This window comes from Quercus robur, chromosome 4 (genome assembly GCF_932294415.1).
Source record: "Quercus robur chromosome 4, dhQueRobu3.1, whole genome shotgun sequence".
Lineage (NCBI taxonomy): Eukaryota > Viridiplantae > Streptophyta > Magnoliopsida > Fagales > Fagaceae > Quercus > Quercus robur.
Window position 1 is genome coordinate 3,766,061 of NC_065537.1, and position 18,013 is coordinate 3,784,073.

The window sequence follows — 18,013 nt, forward strand, 5'->3', positions numbered from 1 at the left end:
AAAAGGAAGCCCCAAAAAGGCTTCAAGTTTGTTTGGGAAGTGGGGGAAGGGGGTAATTGACTTAAAAAAAAAAAACATAGGTTGGTTGTACACTCTCTTCCCTATCCCAAGGTCCCTAAAATTGTGAACTAAATCCAATACAATTAAAACTATAACTGTTTCAACCAAGAAAAAAGGAATGTTATGAGTATGCTGACATATTATGGACAATCAAGTTTTCTAAACAGTTTAATATTTTAATTTTTATAAACTATTTTCTTACACATTAAATTAATAACATTAGTCACCTAATCTCTCTCTCCTAGCATACTCGGTTCTATGGCATTTTCAACAAAGGATGAGCCAACACTCTTAGTCACACACAATCATTGAGGTGAAGATCAAGTTGTACAAGGATTGACCAAAGCTTTGGGTGAAGATTCAAGAGCTCTTGGTGAGATCTATTTTGTTTTGCAAGGTAGATGCATCAATGGTACGATTTTACTTTACAATTTTCATATTCATACTTGCTTGTGGTTTATGCATTATATGAAGTAGATCTTAGTTTTGTTTCTGCTGCATATAACATGTATAATGGCAACATGGTGCATATGTTTTTCCAACATCATCCAAGAGTGGTCTTAAATGTTCTTGTGATTGTTGATCATCGTGCAACATGTTCTTCCTTCAAGTTTGGAATTTGGGCAGTACCTTCAGATGTATGGATTTGGATTGGGGATTGGATTGGATGGGTAACACCTCCTTCATTCGATTCTCGAGATGTTCTTTGTGTTATTTGAAGATTTGAGCAAACTAACAATATTTCTTCAATGATTTGGAATTGAATATTGATTGAAGGCACTTTGCATCAAATTTATGCTATGGAAGTAATAAACTTTGGATTTTTGAGGGGGTAGTGTATTGAGATTGACAAAAAAGATCAACAACCACCTTATGTCTCTTTAAAAACCCTTTTAAAACAACTCTAAAAATACTTTTTTCTTGTCCTCTGAGTAGGAGTGTTTCTCACTAAGAGTGATGATCAATATGAGAGCAGCCAAGAATCTATTGCGATCAATGTGGAAAATGGGTGATGATCTGAAGGTGGTGGAGGTTGGAGATGGGCTATTACGGTTTAGGTTCTCATTGGAGAGTCAACTTTCTTGGGTTTGGAACAATGGTCCATGGTGCTTTGACAATCAAATCCTTGCCTTATGGAGATGGGAGAAAGGCATGTCAGCTAGAACAGTGAACTTCACCCATATTCCCTTGTGGGTCCAAGTTTGGGGGCTGCCATTTGACTTAACCACCGAAGAAGCAGGTCAGGACATAGGGCAGGGGCTGGGGAAAAGTCATTGAAGTGGATTGCAAAGCAATAAAAGCAGATCAAGCCTACTTCCTTAGAATACGGGTGGAGGTGCCATTGGATAGATTGCTACGGCGGGGTGGACCTATTGTCAGTCTAGAGGGCGACGAAGCAAAAGTTGCTTTTCGATATGAACGTCTCGTGGGCTGGTGTTTCGCATGCAATAAAATGGGCCATGAACTAAAAGAGTGCAAGTCAGCCAATGAAGAGGACAAGAATGAGAAACCATACGGAGAGTGGTTGAAGGCCGGAACTCGGCTCAAACCTGAAGTGTAGAAAAGCAAACCGAGAAGCCTGGAATGACACCGGGGAGATACCACTGCTGTGACCGAACCATCACCACTACCAGCGGACCCCATAGGCACGTGCAATACAGTCCAGGAAATTGCGGAAAATCCGAAAAAGCCTAGGCCTAGCCTGACACCTACAGTACAGCTTTTCATGTGACCTACTAACCCGATATCCCTTCCTTTCACATTCACAGCTGACCCAATACTAACTGAAAGCAATATCACGTCAAATCACAACCAAACCAGCATGGAAAACGACCTTGACGAGGAAGAACTTTACTATGTGCCCGTCAGTTATGGGAAGACAACAGCTATTGTCACATCTTCTTCCACATCCCCATGTACACCATCAGAGGACCCACTGGTCAAACAAAAAGCCACATGGAAAAAACTTGCTAAACCAAAACAAAACTCAGCCATGTCACGTACCACGACCTCAATTGGAAAAAAGAGACACCCCAACCATGCAAACAACCTTGATGGCCAGGTTGACGAACCAAAAACTAAAAGGCTTAAGGGTGTGGTCGATTCAACACAACCTACAGATCAAATGGTGGAGGATGCGACGCAACCCCACCGATCACAATGATCATCATCAGTTGGAATTGTTGGGGGCTTGGGAATCACTGGGCAGTTGAGGTTCTTGCCGATTTGTGAGAAAAAAAGCTCCCATCATTTTGTTTCTCATGGAAACAAAATTGACAGTCCAAGAGATGGAACCAATAAAGGCAGAGTTGGGATTTCAGGGGATGCTTGCAGTGTCCAGTGATGGTAGAACAGGTGACTTGGCAATGCTATGGAAAACTGAAGTGGTACTTGACACGTATACTTACTCCCCTCATCACATTGACACATGGATCCTCCCTCCTTGAGGCCTACTGTGGAGACTAACGAGGATATACGAATACCTCGATGAACAATAGAAACCAAAGACATGGAGGTTACTCCGACACCTTCACAGTTGCTCTACACTACCTTGGGTGTGTATTGGCTACTATAATGAGATACTGAACTCTAGTGAGAAGAATGGCAAGCTACCTAAGCCATTGCCCCCCATGGTTGAATTTCAAAGTGTTTTGCTCTTTTGTGGACTAATAGACCTTGGTTACAGTGGGTACAGGTTTACGTGGCGAAATGGGAGAGGTAAGGAAGCTTTTGTGGAAGAGAGATTGGATAGAGCGTGTGCATCAGTAGATTGGTCAGAGATACAACCAAGGGTGAAGGTGACCCATTTGACGGCCTCATTCTCCGATCATGACCCGATATTACTAGACACTACACCAGCTACTACCCATGCCCTTTGACGGCGGCATAAGATCCATCGATTTTAAGAAAAATGGGTGTCACATCCTGAGTGTGAACAAATAATTTATGGCTCTTGGACCCACTCAACCGTTTCAGGGAGCCCCATGAATAGACTGTTTGAGAAAATAAAACAAACCAAATCAGCCTTGGTGACATAGGGTCGGCATACTTTTGGCAACACAAAGACCCACCTAAATTCAAAGCAACAGGTTCTTGAGGAGTTGATGGAACAAGGGTATGGACAAAACTTGCGTAGCATCAATGAATTGAAAAATGAGATCAACACTTTGTTGCATCATGAAGAAGTATTTTGGCGGTAGCGGTCCAGGTCCATATGGCTCAAGACAGGGGATAAAAACACCAGGTTCTTCCACCAAAGAGCAAGCCAGAGACACATGAAGAAAAGCATCGATGGGCTGAATGATAGGAAGGGTGTATGGCATTTTGACATGAGTAAAATCAGCACCATTGCTGAGGAATACTACACCAACCTATTTACCACAGCTCAGCCAAGGAAAATGGAGGGGTGTTGGGGGCATTCGATAAGGTTGTGACTCAAGACATGGCTCACTCACTAACACAGCCTTACACTAAGGAAGAGGTGCGGGTGGCCCTATTCAGTATGCATTCATCAAAATCACTGGGTCCAGATGGTATGTCTCCTTTCTTTTTCCAAAAATATTGGCATATTGTTGGGCATGATATAACACTTGCTGTATTATCCGTACTGCACTCTAGTAAATGTCTGAAGAAAATGAATTTTGCACATATTGTCCTCATTCCTAAAAAGAATGACCCACAATATATCATGGAGTTTCGTCCCATAAGTTTGAGTAATAAATTATATCCAAAGTCCTAGTTAATCAGATAAAATCCATGTTACCCAATATTATTTCTGATGCCCAAAGTGCATTTATTCCTGATAGACTCATTACAAATAATACTACTGTTGCATTTGAAATGCTCCACCGTATAAGGAGCAAGAGGAAAGGAAAGATGGTCATATGGCAATGAAACTAGACATTAGCAAGGCCTATAATAGAGTGGAATGGGAATTCCTACGCTAGATTATGTTGAAGATAGGGCTGCCTGAACAATGGGTGACTTTGGCCATGGAAATAGTGAAAACAGCCACATATTCGGTGCTCATTAATGGGGAACCAAACGGTTTCATCACACCAACCCGCGGCATTAGGCAAGGCAACCCTTTATCCCCACATCTCTTCCTGCTCTGTGCTAAGGGGTTGTCCTCCCTGATCCGAAAGGCAGCAGATACAAATAGGTTGAAGGGTATTTTCTCTAGTCGAGAAGGAGTATGTATTTCCCATCTCCTCTTTGCAGACGATAGCCTGTTATTTTGTGAGGCAAAGATTGGAGAATTTCGCCAATTGCTGGATATCCATACACAATATGAGGAAGCCTTGAGGCAAGCTATCAATAGAGTGAAGACCACTCTCTTTTTTAGCCAAAATACAAACTGAAGAGAAAAAGAAGCAATTCAGAACTTGATGGGTGCACAAGTCATGACAAACTATGAAAAATACCTTGTACTGCCTATGGATTGGGGTAAGTCCAAAGTAAGCACCTTCAAGGATTTACAGGAGAGGATAACAAAAAAGGTGATGGGCTGGAGGAAAAGACCATATCAAAGGCGGGAAGGAAGACTTTAATCAAGTCGGTGGCTCAAGCAATTCCGACCTACTCTATGAGCATCTTCAAGATCCCAAAAAGTATGTGTGAGGATATCAACTCGGTCTTGGCAAAATATTGGTGGGGATAAACAAAGAGTGAAAAGAAAATCTATTGGATTAACTGGAAGAGACTATGCACGCAAAAAAATAGGGGTGTCATGGGGTTTAGGGACATTCACGCCTTCAACCTCGCTATGCTAGCAAAACAAGCTTAGCGCTTGGTCACCGGATCTCATTCCCTCTTCTATCGAGTCTACAAAGCTAGATATTTTCCCCGGTGCTCTTTTATGGATGCTGAGTTAAGCCACAATCCCTCATTTGTGTGGCATAGTTTATTGGCTGCTAGGGATGTAATTCAGGAGGGCTCCATGTTGAAGATTGGAGATGGACAGAGTATCAAACTTACCTGCAACAATTGGCTGCAACACCCCCCTCTCTTCAAGCTTGGAGCTGACACTACTTTGAAGGTGGGGGACCTCCTCCACCACAAATCCAAGCAATGGAATCGACCCTAGATACAGGCCACATTCATGCAAGCCACACAAAATGACATTCTACGCATCCATCTCAGTAACACACGGACAAGAGATAAGCTTTACTGGAAAGAAAACAAAGCCCAGCGGTTTACAGTTAAAACTGCCTATCACGTGGACTTACGTTTGCACCGAGAGGTAGGAGTTGAGCACTCCACGGTAGGGGAAGAAAAGAGGTTTTGGAATAGGATTTGGAAGATGAATGTGCCACCAAAGGTTCGGAATTTTGGATGGAGGGCGTGCAACAATATTCTTCCGACCCGCGCCAACCTATATCGTAAAAAAGTTTATACAGACCCACTGTGTGCTATATGTGAGTAGACCAATGAAACGGTCAGACATGTGCTCTGGGGATGTCCTATGGCCAAAAACGTGTGGGCAATGGCTCAAGGACGGCTACAGAAGTGTGGAGCTCTGGTGCAGAATTTTTACCACTTGGCCCGACAGTTGTAGGATAGGCTCACAAGGAAGGATATGGAGACTTGGGCGACGGTGGCTTGGTCCATTTGGAACGCCAGAAACAGGTTTTGCTTTGAGGAAAAACAATCCCAGCCAAAGGACATTCTTCAGGCCGCCACAACTCTAATGCAAGACTACCAGCGTTGGAATAGTCATCTAACTGAACCAAACTAAGCAACCGAGTGCGCAGTGATGGGGACACTACGTGTTCAGCTCCTGGCCATTATAGCTTCCTTTTACTTTTGCTTGGTTTGTACCCTTATGTCATGGGGAGGCTTTGGTTATTAGTCCTTGTCTTTTGTATACTTAATGGGGGTCTTTTTCAACCCCAATATTCAATAAAATTTCTATCTTCACAGTAAAAAAAAAAACTCTTTTAAAGGATTTTTGTGTGCTTTGTAAATGAAGGGATTTCCTCTATTTATAAAGGGGGGAAAAGCCTTGGGCTTAAGAGTTGAGCTGGAATCTGAAAAATCACAAAACAATTGAATCTAGGAGGAAATTGGAACTTGGACCCAATCCTACATTTGTGCTTTGTTTTGAGTTTTAAGTGTTTTGACTCTTTTGAATTAATTTTTAGAACTTGTTTTGGCTTCGGAGTCCTAATTTAGTATCATAACCATCTAGATTTTTTTCTAGAATATTTATCATTTTTAGACACTTGATGAATTAAAATAACTAATTAGTTGTTTAAAACTTATGAACTTTCTGATAATGCAATCTCTTTGAATATCTTAAACACGTGGATCTCTACAATTACTATTATGACAACCCAAAAAAAATTATATCTAATTAATTATATTTATTCCCTTTAATTGATCAATGGTAATTAATCAGTAGTAACCACATGTGATTCATCTTAGCTTTGCAAATGCATTTTGACCATTAAAACTTGATGTAGTCATATCTTTTAATTTGATCATCCGATTTGAGCACACAATACATTATTCTGATCATTAAGAAGTACTAGATTTATTTTCAATGATGTATTGATAGATTTTTTTTTTTTTTTTTTTTTTTGAGAAACATGTATTGAAAGATTGAACGGTCAAAATTACGATTTTTTTTTTTATGACATAAAATTATTATTTATTCTTTTGGAACAAGGTTAAACAAAAGTTGCAAAATATAAGTGTCTACAATTATATTCTCTAAATTCAAGATTTTCTCTTTGACACTTACCTTTTTTATAGGTGAAGCTGTCTTGTGCTCCTCTTTGTATCCCAGGAACCAATAAAGAGGATAACAAAGAACTAAGAATCATGAAGAAAGTATGCTGCAAGACAAAGTAATAATCTAAAACTTACTTGAAGCTATCTTGAATAATACTTGAAACTCTAAAATTCATTTAAATATTTTAAAATATTACAAGGGAAGATTGAGGGTAAGATTTGGGATACAAAAGAAGGTTGCAAAGGAAACTTTGGAAAATAAGCGGATCCCAAACAAGGGAGTCTTATATAGGCTACAAAAGTGAATAATTAAATTACAATAATACAATGACTAGTAATATGAACAACAATATCATTGAATAGTGAAAAGTCTTCAATAATTGCTGATACCGCCGGAACAATACCATAGATGAATAGTGAAAAGGCTTCAATAATTCCTGATACCACCAAAATGATATTGTAGATGAATAATGAAAGGTCTGATACAAGCTGCTAGAGCTATCTAATTCCTCCAAAAGTAATTTTTCTAATAATACCTGTGGGGCCCGACAACAGATGGACCAGATCCACCTGTTCACAGGAAGACTTAAGGCCCAAGCCGAAGAAGATAGTAGTCCAAGCCCAATAACGCAAAGCATCAATGTGCCAGAGAAGCCGCCGAGGAGGGTACAGCCCTCGACTGGCCCAGAACTACACTAAGGAAAGGGGCAAAAGTGGCATAGGGATAATCTTGTAAGAAATCTAAAATATCTAGGAAAGGCTGCCCATACTACCTGCCCTAGACAGAGTTTTGCCTCTCACAGAGTCGTGTTTCTTTAGCCTACTCAACCACTCCCCAACAACTCGGGTCTAAAACTGATGGGACAAGTATCAGTCTTGAAAGGGTCGACCCTACACGTGGACGAAGGAAATTGAACGCATGCGAGTATAAAAGAAAAAATATGTAACCTAAAGGAGGGGCTCCTCCAGTCCCACTGAAAAAAAAAGGGGCTTCAGAGGCAAATATACTGGAATCATGCATAAATATCTTAACAAAAACACAGTCGGGTAAACATGGCTTAGCCTTTCGATCCCACTCTCTACAAATGATATTGTACGGGCCCATTTACGTGCGAACCCAACTCAACTGTGGTTTAACGCAAATCGTGTGCCTACAATACCAAAAGTAAAATCCTCTGATTTATTTTGATACAGAAAATGCTGAAAATCTTATGTTAATTCAACTGAAATGATATCCCATACCAGTCTTGAGCATCTTGAAAGTAATCTGGTAAAGGAGAATCACTTTGGTCTTCATCCTCTACATCTGATATTTGAGTTGCTGCTTCCAACATTTGGAGGTTCAAGAGTTTCTGATATCAATTGATTTGGAAGTGTAATTTGATTCCATTCAATTTACTTACGATTAAAAAAAAAAAAAAAAAAAAAAAAACTAAATATTTTAACACAAATACGAAGAGGGGAAAAGGTCTTAGAAACTGACAGTGGTGTATATCGGCTAACTCTTGGATACACAGCACAGACTTATAATACTAGAATTTCTAGCATTTGTTTGTATTAACGAAGTGTTTTTACCTAATGATTTTGAAAATAATGTTTTCATCAATTCATAACAAATCCTATACATAATTGTTAAAGGTTGTGATCCTCTCACCATATTATTAATTTTAACATCCAATGTTAATGCACACGGTAAGTCTGGTTTACAAATAGGTAAAGTAAAATTAGGAAAACAATTAAAATAAAGTGGATCTTCATATAAAGACGTTTCAATCTTTCCTATTAGAGACTCATCAAAATCAGTTGTTCGACAATCTCTTAAACATAATAACACACTTGTATTTAATCCCTGTCTTATTAGTGGTTTAATTGCTACTTGAACTAATCCAAAATTAACAAATAAATACTCCTGCATATGCTCTTGCATTAATTCCTCATTGAATAATTGTATTGACTCGTTCTCATTATTTAAAGACAAGGTTCTTTCAAACGTTTTTATTTTATAATCTGACTTAATTGAAAATTTTGAAAAAATAGATTGCTTATAAATTTGATTAATAGGTACTGAAGCCATTTTCCAATCTTTTGGATTTCTTTCTATAATCATCTCCTCATTATTTACTACTATATCGCTTTGATTTTGGTTTGACATGGAGACCCTGAGGAAGAAGAATTAGCAAAATCAAGAATCAGCAAATTTAGCACGATAACCGAACACACTCCTAAGTAGAGAACAAGTGAGCAACAGAGAAAAAAAAAAGTGATGAAGATTGCAAAAGACCAAATGACAGTTCAAGAAAACAGTTTAGAGACTTGCTTAGATCAAGTGTTGCAATTGATTTCAATTCTTCAAATATTACAAAGGGAAAGATTTCTAGATGGAAGAAGGTAATGGATTCAACGAATGATTTTTTCTATATCACAAAGGCTGTAGAAAGCACGGGCACATCCTTATAATTATATTCTACAAAAGTAAATAGTAATATTACAATAATTCGTTGAACAATAAAAGTAAAAAGTAAAAAGTAAAATGTGTATAGTAATATTCTCAAATAGTACTCAATAATTTCCTGGTGGAGCCAAAAGTCTCTGATTCAGACATAAAGCCATGATATGAAATGATTTAGAGGTTAACTTTTTTTTTACTTTCTCTTTTGCTTTTTTCAACTTTTTTTTTACTTTTACTTTTTCTTTTTCACTTTAAAATCTCACTAATGTACCTAATCTCAATCCAGCACAAATTAGAGTTAGTTCAACTTTTTGTAATTTTGTTTTGTTTTTTTTTTTAAGGCGTTTTTTAAAATTGAGGTATGATATTAGGGCCGTTTGGTAATGTTGTTCTAATAACATTGTTTAAGTGTTGTGGAAATACGTATGGTGAAAAAGTGTTGTGAAAATCTGTGTTGTGCTGTTTAAACAACACAGCCAAACAACCCCCTAGATTTTTCTATTTAAAAGAAAAATGTTTCTTAAAAGTTAAAAGGTGCTTTTTGAAAATGGTGAGTGTTTGACTAAATTTTATCAAAATTGTAATTTGAATTATAAATTACCAAAAATGACAATATATACATAAAATAAAATTTCTTACTCCTTCTATCCCACTTTGTTTGTCCTCTATTCCATTTTGGAATGTCCCAAAATATTGTCTTGTTTCTAAAAATAAAAGTCATTAATTTACTAATGTTCCTATTATACCCCTATTAATTTACTAATTCAATTTTTTGATAAATTTATTTAAGGGTAGTTTTGGAAACTTATACATTTTTAAAAGGTAGACAAGATAATAAATTATGTTCCTTTAAAAAATTTGACTTTTCAAACATGACAAACAAAGTGGGATAGATGGAGTAGTATTTATTGAAACCTTGTTTGCAGCGTATAGGTTTAGGTGGTAGTTTTAGAGAAGTGACAAGCATCTAAGGACACATGACCAGAGAGATTTGTCGCCACTTCTCTTTAGTTCTCACTCATTCCCAATTTCTCATCAACAACTGTGGCTGCCCATCTCACAAGGTCACTTGAAGTTGCTTTGTGATGAAAATGTCGAAGAAAAATGTACTAGAAGAAAAATGCACAAGAAAACGCAAGAAAACATAAAGGAAAAATGTACCAGTAAGGTGAGTCTAGCAACATGGTGATTTTCTAAGAATGGGTTTTGTTTTGTGGTTAGATAAAAGGGTAAAATTGGTGGGTTTTTGAAAAAATTGTGAAGGTCAGGGATGGAACTAGGATTCGAAGTGGGGGGGGGGGGGGGGGGGGCAAAGTATAAACACAAAAATGTTTATGAAAATCAAAACTAACGTGGGTAATGGCCCCCCTCTGCCCTAATGTGGGTCTGTCAGTGGTGAAGGATATTAAACGACATGGGAGAAAGTTTCTAATGGTTCCTGATTTGTATTGCGTTTTTGCATTGCAATATTGTACCTCTAAGGGTCTAACATGAAAATGTGTTTTTTCATGTTTTAGGGCTGAAAAACGCAAAATCTAAAATTGCTTGGGGTCCAACGTGAAAACGTGGCAAAAAAGTTACAATTTGGTTTTGTGCTTTTTGACCCCAAAAAACTGAACCAAATGGGCACTAAGATGGAGCAATCACTTCTATTTCTATTAAACAAGCATTGTGAAAGACGTACTCTACAGAGCTTGGAAGCCTACTCTGGGCTTAGAAGTGAAACGACTCAACAAAGACACTTTCCTGTTTAGCTTCCAACATGAGGCTGACCTCCAAAAGGCATTCCAACGCCGACCTTGGTCCATCAGAGGCGGACACCTCATCTTGAAAAAGTGGAGGCCTGAACTCTCTTGGCACGAAGTTTCATTCGCCAACTCAACTTTTTGGGTTCAAGTCCACGGGCTTCCAGCGCTATGGCAATCCTCTAACAACCTGAGGAAGATAGGGTCAAAAGTGGGCTCAGTTTTGGACATTGAGTTCGCCGGAAGTGGTGGCGAAGTCTGGAGAAGATTCTCAAGAATCCAAGTGGAAGTCGCTATAGCCAAGCCCCTTCTACCAGGCTTTTTTTTTGCCAAGAGCCGACCTACCTAACCTATGGATTAGTCTAAAGTATGAAAAATTAGCCGATGTGTGTTACAACTGTGGAACCATTGGGCATGAGGACAGATACTGCAGCGCAAGCTGTTTTAGGCTGCAAAATCCACAAGGAAATAGCTTCAAGGCCGCTGGGCAATGGCTGAGGGCCGATAACGACGAGGTACCTCGTGGTATATACGATGAGCCTCAGATCAACACCATCGCCGGGAACCTCCCAGTCTCGCCGAAGAGCACGGACTCCATAGAAGCTGCTACGTCACCCAATTGTGAAAGGACAAGCCCAGCCAAAACCACCAACGCTCCTCCAGTGATGGTACAGTCTGCAGAGGCGCAAAGCACACTACCACCAAAAGACAATATTCTGATACAATCAAAGAATGTGAATGTTGTGCCACTGGAAGAAGGGACCACAGGACACATGGTTACAAACTTATGTGGGGAGACAGAGCATAATACGAACAAGGAGCAAAGCCAGATAAGTACCCACTCTTCAAGCCCAAACTTTCACTCTATTTCACCCCCAGCCCACCATAAACTCATATCCAAGCCCAAAACCACCACCCAAATCACCAATCCCACCCCAGAGCTAAAGTCTAAACCCTGTTTTATGCCCACCAAACAGAGCCCACTCTGTGAACCCAATCCGATAGACCAATACACCCATCCCCACTTATACCAGAACATTCTCAACTCCTCCCAGACAATCCCAAACACACAGCCAACCTTCCCAATCCCTAAGTCAAGCTCAGAAGCTAACCATCCTCTTAAAAGGAAGATCTCAAATGAGGAATACGCTGCCTATGCTAAAAGATTGAAGAAAACCAATGAAGCTCATGAACCAGTGTACTTTGACCCAGAAACTGCGACCCTTATCCACCACTCCCGTCTTGAATTCTTCATCCTATTCGAAAGAGAAAAGAAAGAACCAAGGCCACCGACTGTTCATGGTGAACCTCTCAAACCCAGAGCAAGAAGCTCATCTCAGAGTCCAAGCAACACCGTGGAATCTCTCTCATCTAATCACATCTCACCATCTTCACAAATGGCCGAGGAGGCGGGCCTTATCATGCCCCCAACAGATCCATGAAAACATTTGGTTGGAACTGTCGGGGCATTTGCAACGCCTCAACAGTTCGAGCCTTGAAGGCTCAAATAAAGGGCTCAAAACCTGACATCCTGTTCTTATGCGAGACTAAGGCTTCTAAGGACTGTATGGAACAGGTAATGCACTCTCTTAGCTTTTCTAATTTAGTTGTAGTTGATGCCAAAGGAATAGCCGGAGGCCTTTGTCTTATGTGGAATGCTAGTAGTCATGTTGAGCTAGTTGACTTCAATAAAAATACAATTGCTGTAAAAATTTGTGATACTGTTTGTGACTGGCACCTAGTGGGTTTTTATGGCCCACCATATGTTAGAAAGAAAAGGAAAGCATGGGAGAATTTAGGCGCTCTGATTGAATCCATTCAAACTCCATGGGTTTGCTTGGGTGATTTCAACTTTACCCTTACTGAGGAGGAAAGATTGGGAGGCAAATTCAAAGGGTCATCATCCAATAATTATCTTCAAGATCTTATGTTCACTTATGGAGCAGTGGACCTTGGCTTTTCGGGTAATCAATTCACATGGGCCAAAGGCAATTGGGGTAAAGCAGCAATCAAAAGAAGACTGGACAGAGCTATTTCTAGTATCTCATGGCGACTTACCTTCCCAAAAGCTACTGTGCATCATCTTGGAGCTGTTAATTCTGACCACACCCCAATTGTGCTAGACACAAATCCACAAGATACATTTGCGCACAGACCCTTTCGTTTTGAGGCTGCCTGGATCAGAGACCCAAATTGCTATCCAGTTATAGAGGGTGCATGGAATGAAGACAATTCAGGATCTGAATTCACTGTACTGTGCAAAAAACAAGAAAATGCCAGGAAAGCTCTTCGTAAGTGGAACAAAGAAGTATTTGGGAGATGTCAGGATAGGATTAACAAGCTTTTAGCGAAAATCTCAGAAGTTCAGAGGATCGACACTTGCAGATCAGATAGCACAACTGAAACAAACCTCCAGATTGAGCTAGCTGAATGGTTAACTAGAAGTGAAATTTTATGGAGGTAAAAGTCCAGGGAATTGTGACTGTTGTATGGAGACAAAAATTCCAAGTTCTTCCATCTCTCAACCATTGTACAGAGACGGAGAAACAACATTGATGCCATAAGAAACACAGAAGGTGAGTGGATTTCTGACTCCGGACTAATCAGGCAACTCTTTCAAAGAGGTTTTAAGGAACTTTTTACCGAGGAAGAAGTCTCTTACCCAAACAACTTGGAAAACCTGATATCACCCACCATTACTGATGTTGACAACACTCTGCTTTCACTCATCCCAACTCCTGACCAAATAAAGCGCACATTGTTCAGCATGGAAGACCAAAAGGCTCCTGGTCCTAACAGATTTCCTGCAATTTTTTACAAACAGTATTGGCCGATCGTTGGGGACGTAGTCACTAGAGCAGTAACATCTTTCTTCGAAGTAGGTTCAATGCCTAAGGAGATCAACAGCTCCCTGATAGTGTTAATTCCTAAAACTAAGAGCCCATCCACCTTTGATAACTTTCAACCCATCAGCCTTTGTAATGTAGTCTACAAAACCATCTCCAAGCTTCTGGTGTCAAAGTTAAGACCTTTACTACACAAACTGATTTCCCCAAACCAGTCAGCATTCATCCCTGGTAGATGGATAGCAGAGAACCAAGTTGTAGTGCAAGAAATGATCCATAGCTTTAAAAAAAGAAAGGTGAAGTCCGGACTTATGGCAATTAAACTTGATCTCCAAAAGGCGTATGACAGAATGAATTGGAAATTCCTCAAGGAAGTCCTACTCAAGCATGGGTTTCAAGAAAAGTTTGTAGGTTGGGTGATGGCTTGTGTAACCTCAGTATCTTTCGAAGTGCTTGTTAATGGAGGAAAATCTGCGCAATTCAGGCCTAGCAGAGGTCTAAGACAGGGCGACCCCCTATCTCCATACTTATTTATTTTGGGGCAAGAGGCACTGTCAAGAATGATCGAACAGGAGTTTCATCGCAGAAATATTAATGGAGTCAAGGCAAGCATCAATGGTCTAGCCATAACACATGTGATGTATGCCGACGACATAGTTCTTTTCTTTAAAGCAACAAGGAGGGATGCCACAGCCATTAATGAGTGCATTATCAAATACTGCAAATGGTCGGGTCAAAAATTGAATAGAAGCAAATCAGGTTTTTTCTTCTCCAAGCAAACCCAACATCAGTCAGCAAGAGCCATCAAGCAAATTTTGCAAATGAAGAAGCTAAAGAGCAATGCCATTTATCTGGGAGCCCCTCTGTTTCTTACCCGATCCCCGAGAAAGGACTTCAACTATCTCCTTAACAAGCTCGAAGGAGACTGGCAGGATGGAGAAGTAAGACCCTTTCATGGGCTGGAAGGTATACCCTTATAAACTCAGTTACTCAAACCACCCCCAACTACACCATGTCTTCTTTTAAAGTTCCAAACAGCATTTGCAACAATTTGGATGCGCTATCCAGAAAATTCTGGTGGAAACCAAAAGAGCCGAAGGGTAAGTATCTAGCTCTGAAATCTTGGGATAAGTTGTGCACTCCGAAAGATAAAGGAGGGCTTGGTTTTAAAAAGGCCAAGGACATTAATAGTGCATTGCTAGCTAAATTAGCATGGATGATCGCCTCAAAGCGGGATAGCTTATGCATGTCAATTCTAAGAGCCAAATATAAAGTCAAGGAGGGATGGCTGCATGAAAACAATTCAAAACACAGCTCACCAATATGGAGAGCTATTGAAGAAGTCAAGTCAATAATTGTAAAGGGTGCGTGCTACCTAATAGGCGATGGAACGTCCATTAATGTGTGGCAAGATCCTTGGGTACCTTGGATTGATGGGTTCCGTCCCAAACCCAAAACCCAGGATGACCCAAGAAACCCTCTAATGGTATCTCATCTCATGGATCAAGAGACTCGAACATGGAAAGCTAATCTCATTCAGAATATCTTTGATGTAGAGTCCTCAAAAGCCATCCTCTCTATCCCTATCTCTTTGAGGCAGAAACCAGATAAGCTCATCTGGGTCCACAATCCAAAAGGAAATTTCACAGTTAAGTCAGCTTTTCGTACTGTTACAGAACAACACCTCCCTGCCATAAACTCCGATGTTGACTGGAAAAAGATATGGAGGATCAAGGCCCCCGAAAGAGTCAAGATGCTAGTTTGGAGAATCGGCGCAAACATACTCCCGACCAATGAGAATCTTCAACGAAGAATAGCCAATCTGGATGATTTGTGTCCACTGTGCCACCAAGAAATTGAATCCACTGTCCACCTTTTCCTCCAATGCTCAATAGCTAGAGCGTTGTGGTTTTCTTGTTGTTGGGGTTTTAAACCTGAAGACCAATCATGCTCTACTAGTGGAGATATCATGAAACTACTCACTGATCCACCACAAGCCCCATGCCCCCTCGATGAGAGTTGGATCATCACTCTAAACATGGCCTTTGTTCTTGACGAAATTTGGCGGGTAAGGAATCAGGTAGTACACCATGGCGGAGTCATAGATATCCATGCATCCATCAAGCTAATCCATCATAAGCTGGCAGAGTACTCCTTGGTAAGGTCTTCCAATGTCCCTTCCCCCTCTAGCACTGTGGCCTCCCTTCTCAAATGGAATCCACCCCCCCCCCCCTCAGTTGGATTAAACTCAACACTGATGCAGCCATAGGTAAACATAGCAATGCAATTGCCGTTGTAGCAAGAGACCACAAAGGTGAAGTATTGAAGGTGTGGGCAAGATCTACTCCTACATGCCCCCCTCTCAGAGCTGAAGCATCTGCCATTCTCTAAGCTATCCAGCTTGCTAAAGTTGAAAAATGGCCACACATAGTCATTGAGGGAGACGCCAAAAACTGCTTTGATCCTTTATCCTCCTCGCCAACTGCTCCGGATTGGTCTATTAGTAATATTGTCAGTAGCATCCTTAGTCTTAGAGAGTTTTTTCTTAATTGTATTTTCAATTGGGTCAAGAGAGAGTGTAATTCAGCTGCTCACGCTACTACTAAGCTCTCCCTTTCATCTTCTAGGTCCTTTTGTTTCAATAAACTCAGTCTTCCAGATGTCTTAAGGACAATTTGTGAGGTTTACTGTAGTGCCTCCACTTCTTTTTTATTTATATATATATTGAAGTTTATCAAAAAAAAAAAAAAAACCTTAAAATAGAAGAGCCAACCTACAAAATGAACCACTAAAACGAAAAATTTAACTGAAAGCACACTAAGGTTTGAGAAAATCTCATAAACAAATTTGAGACAAACTTGTCAAACAAGTGTAAATAAGAATACCAATAGCATACAAAGAAAAGGTTCCATAATTAAGGAAATAATTGGTAAAAAATGATTCATAGAAACTGAAAATAAGATAAATGATATAGAGGATCAGATGCATCATACATGTGGATAGTTTCATTCCCAGACCTCGAAAGGTCTCATAAATATAATCAGCTGGGATTAAACATTTATCATTGTCTCAACAACATTCTAGGCAAAGAAAAAATTAACATTTAAAAAAAAAAAAAAAAAGCAACTCAAAAACTTCAAAAAAGTTTTTTTTTTTAATTTTTTTATTTAAGGAAAAAAAAAAATGACCATCAAAGAAGGGGTTGCAAAAAAAATAAGGAGATTACAAAATTTTTACAAAGATAATCTTCCTAGGGATACAAGGATCTCAATGAGAAAATCTAAAGTAAAATCTGACAAAAAGCAGATAAAAATACTTTTGTACTCATAACATGCCTAACAAGCATGAATAGTTTACATTTTACAAAAGTATTTCAACAGAAGCAGAATCAAACATCATGATTATTGCTTGTCATAAGTACTTAAATTATGAGGCTGGATGCAATTAAGGAATACCTAACAACAAATAGCATTAACTTGTGTTAATACAAGGGGGGAAAAACCTACAAGCAAATAGATGACAAAAACGATTAGCAACCACCTTCTGTCTCTTTTCTCAAAAACCCTTTCAAAGGATTTTTGTGTGCTTTGTAAATGAAGGGATTTCCTCTATTTATAAAAAGGTAAAAGCCTTGGGCTTAAGAGTTGAGCTGGAATCTGAAAAATTACAATTTTTTTTTTTTTTGGTGCTTTGTTTTAAGTTTTGGGTGTTTTGACTCTTCTGAATTAATTTTTAGAACTTGTTCTGAGTTCAGAATCTTAATTTACTATCCTAACCGTCTAGATTTACTTTTTTTTTTTTTCATAATATTTATCATTTTTAGACACTTAATGACTTAAAATAAATTAATTGTTTAAAACTTATGAACTTTCTAATAATCCAATCTCTTAGAATGTCTAAAACGCATAGATCTTTATCATTATTATTACCAGTGTATAATTTCGTGCATATGCACAAGTATAATTAAAAATAATCACAATTATACATTTCAAATAATACATTTTTGTTAGAAAATGTTCAAATTATACATGATATTAGGTTAAACTTTTTTTTAAACTATGCATTTCTAAAATATATAATTATTTCTCATTATACATATATAATTTAGAATTTAATTGGATTTATCCTATTTGGTTTTTGCACCTAATAAGTCACTTGCCACAAAAATTAAAAAAATT

The 18,013-nt window shown here is 39.0% G+C and overlaps 1 long non-coding RNA gene across 1 annotated transcript; it reads right to left on the reverse strand.

Moving 5' to 3' along the window:
• Positions 1 to 6,941: 6,941 nt before the first annotated feature.
• LOC126720379 (uncharacterized) lies at positions 6,942 to 9,213 on the reverse strand. Its single transcript, XR_007653363.1, has 2 exons — positions 7,956 to 9,213; positions 6,942 to 7,331 (listed from the first exon to the last, which is right to left on the reverse strand). It is a non-coding gene; the product is annotated as an uncharacterized LOC126720379 (long non-coding RNA).
• Between the last annotated feature and the right edge of the window lie 8,800 nt (positions 9,214 to 18,013).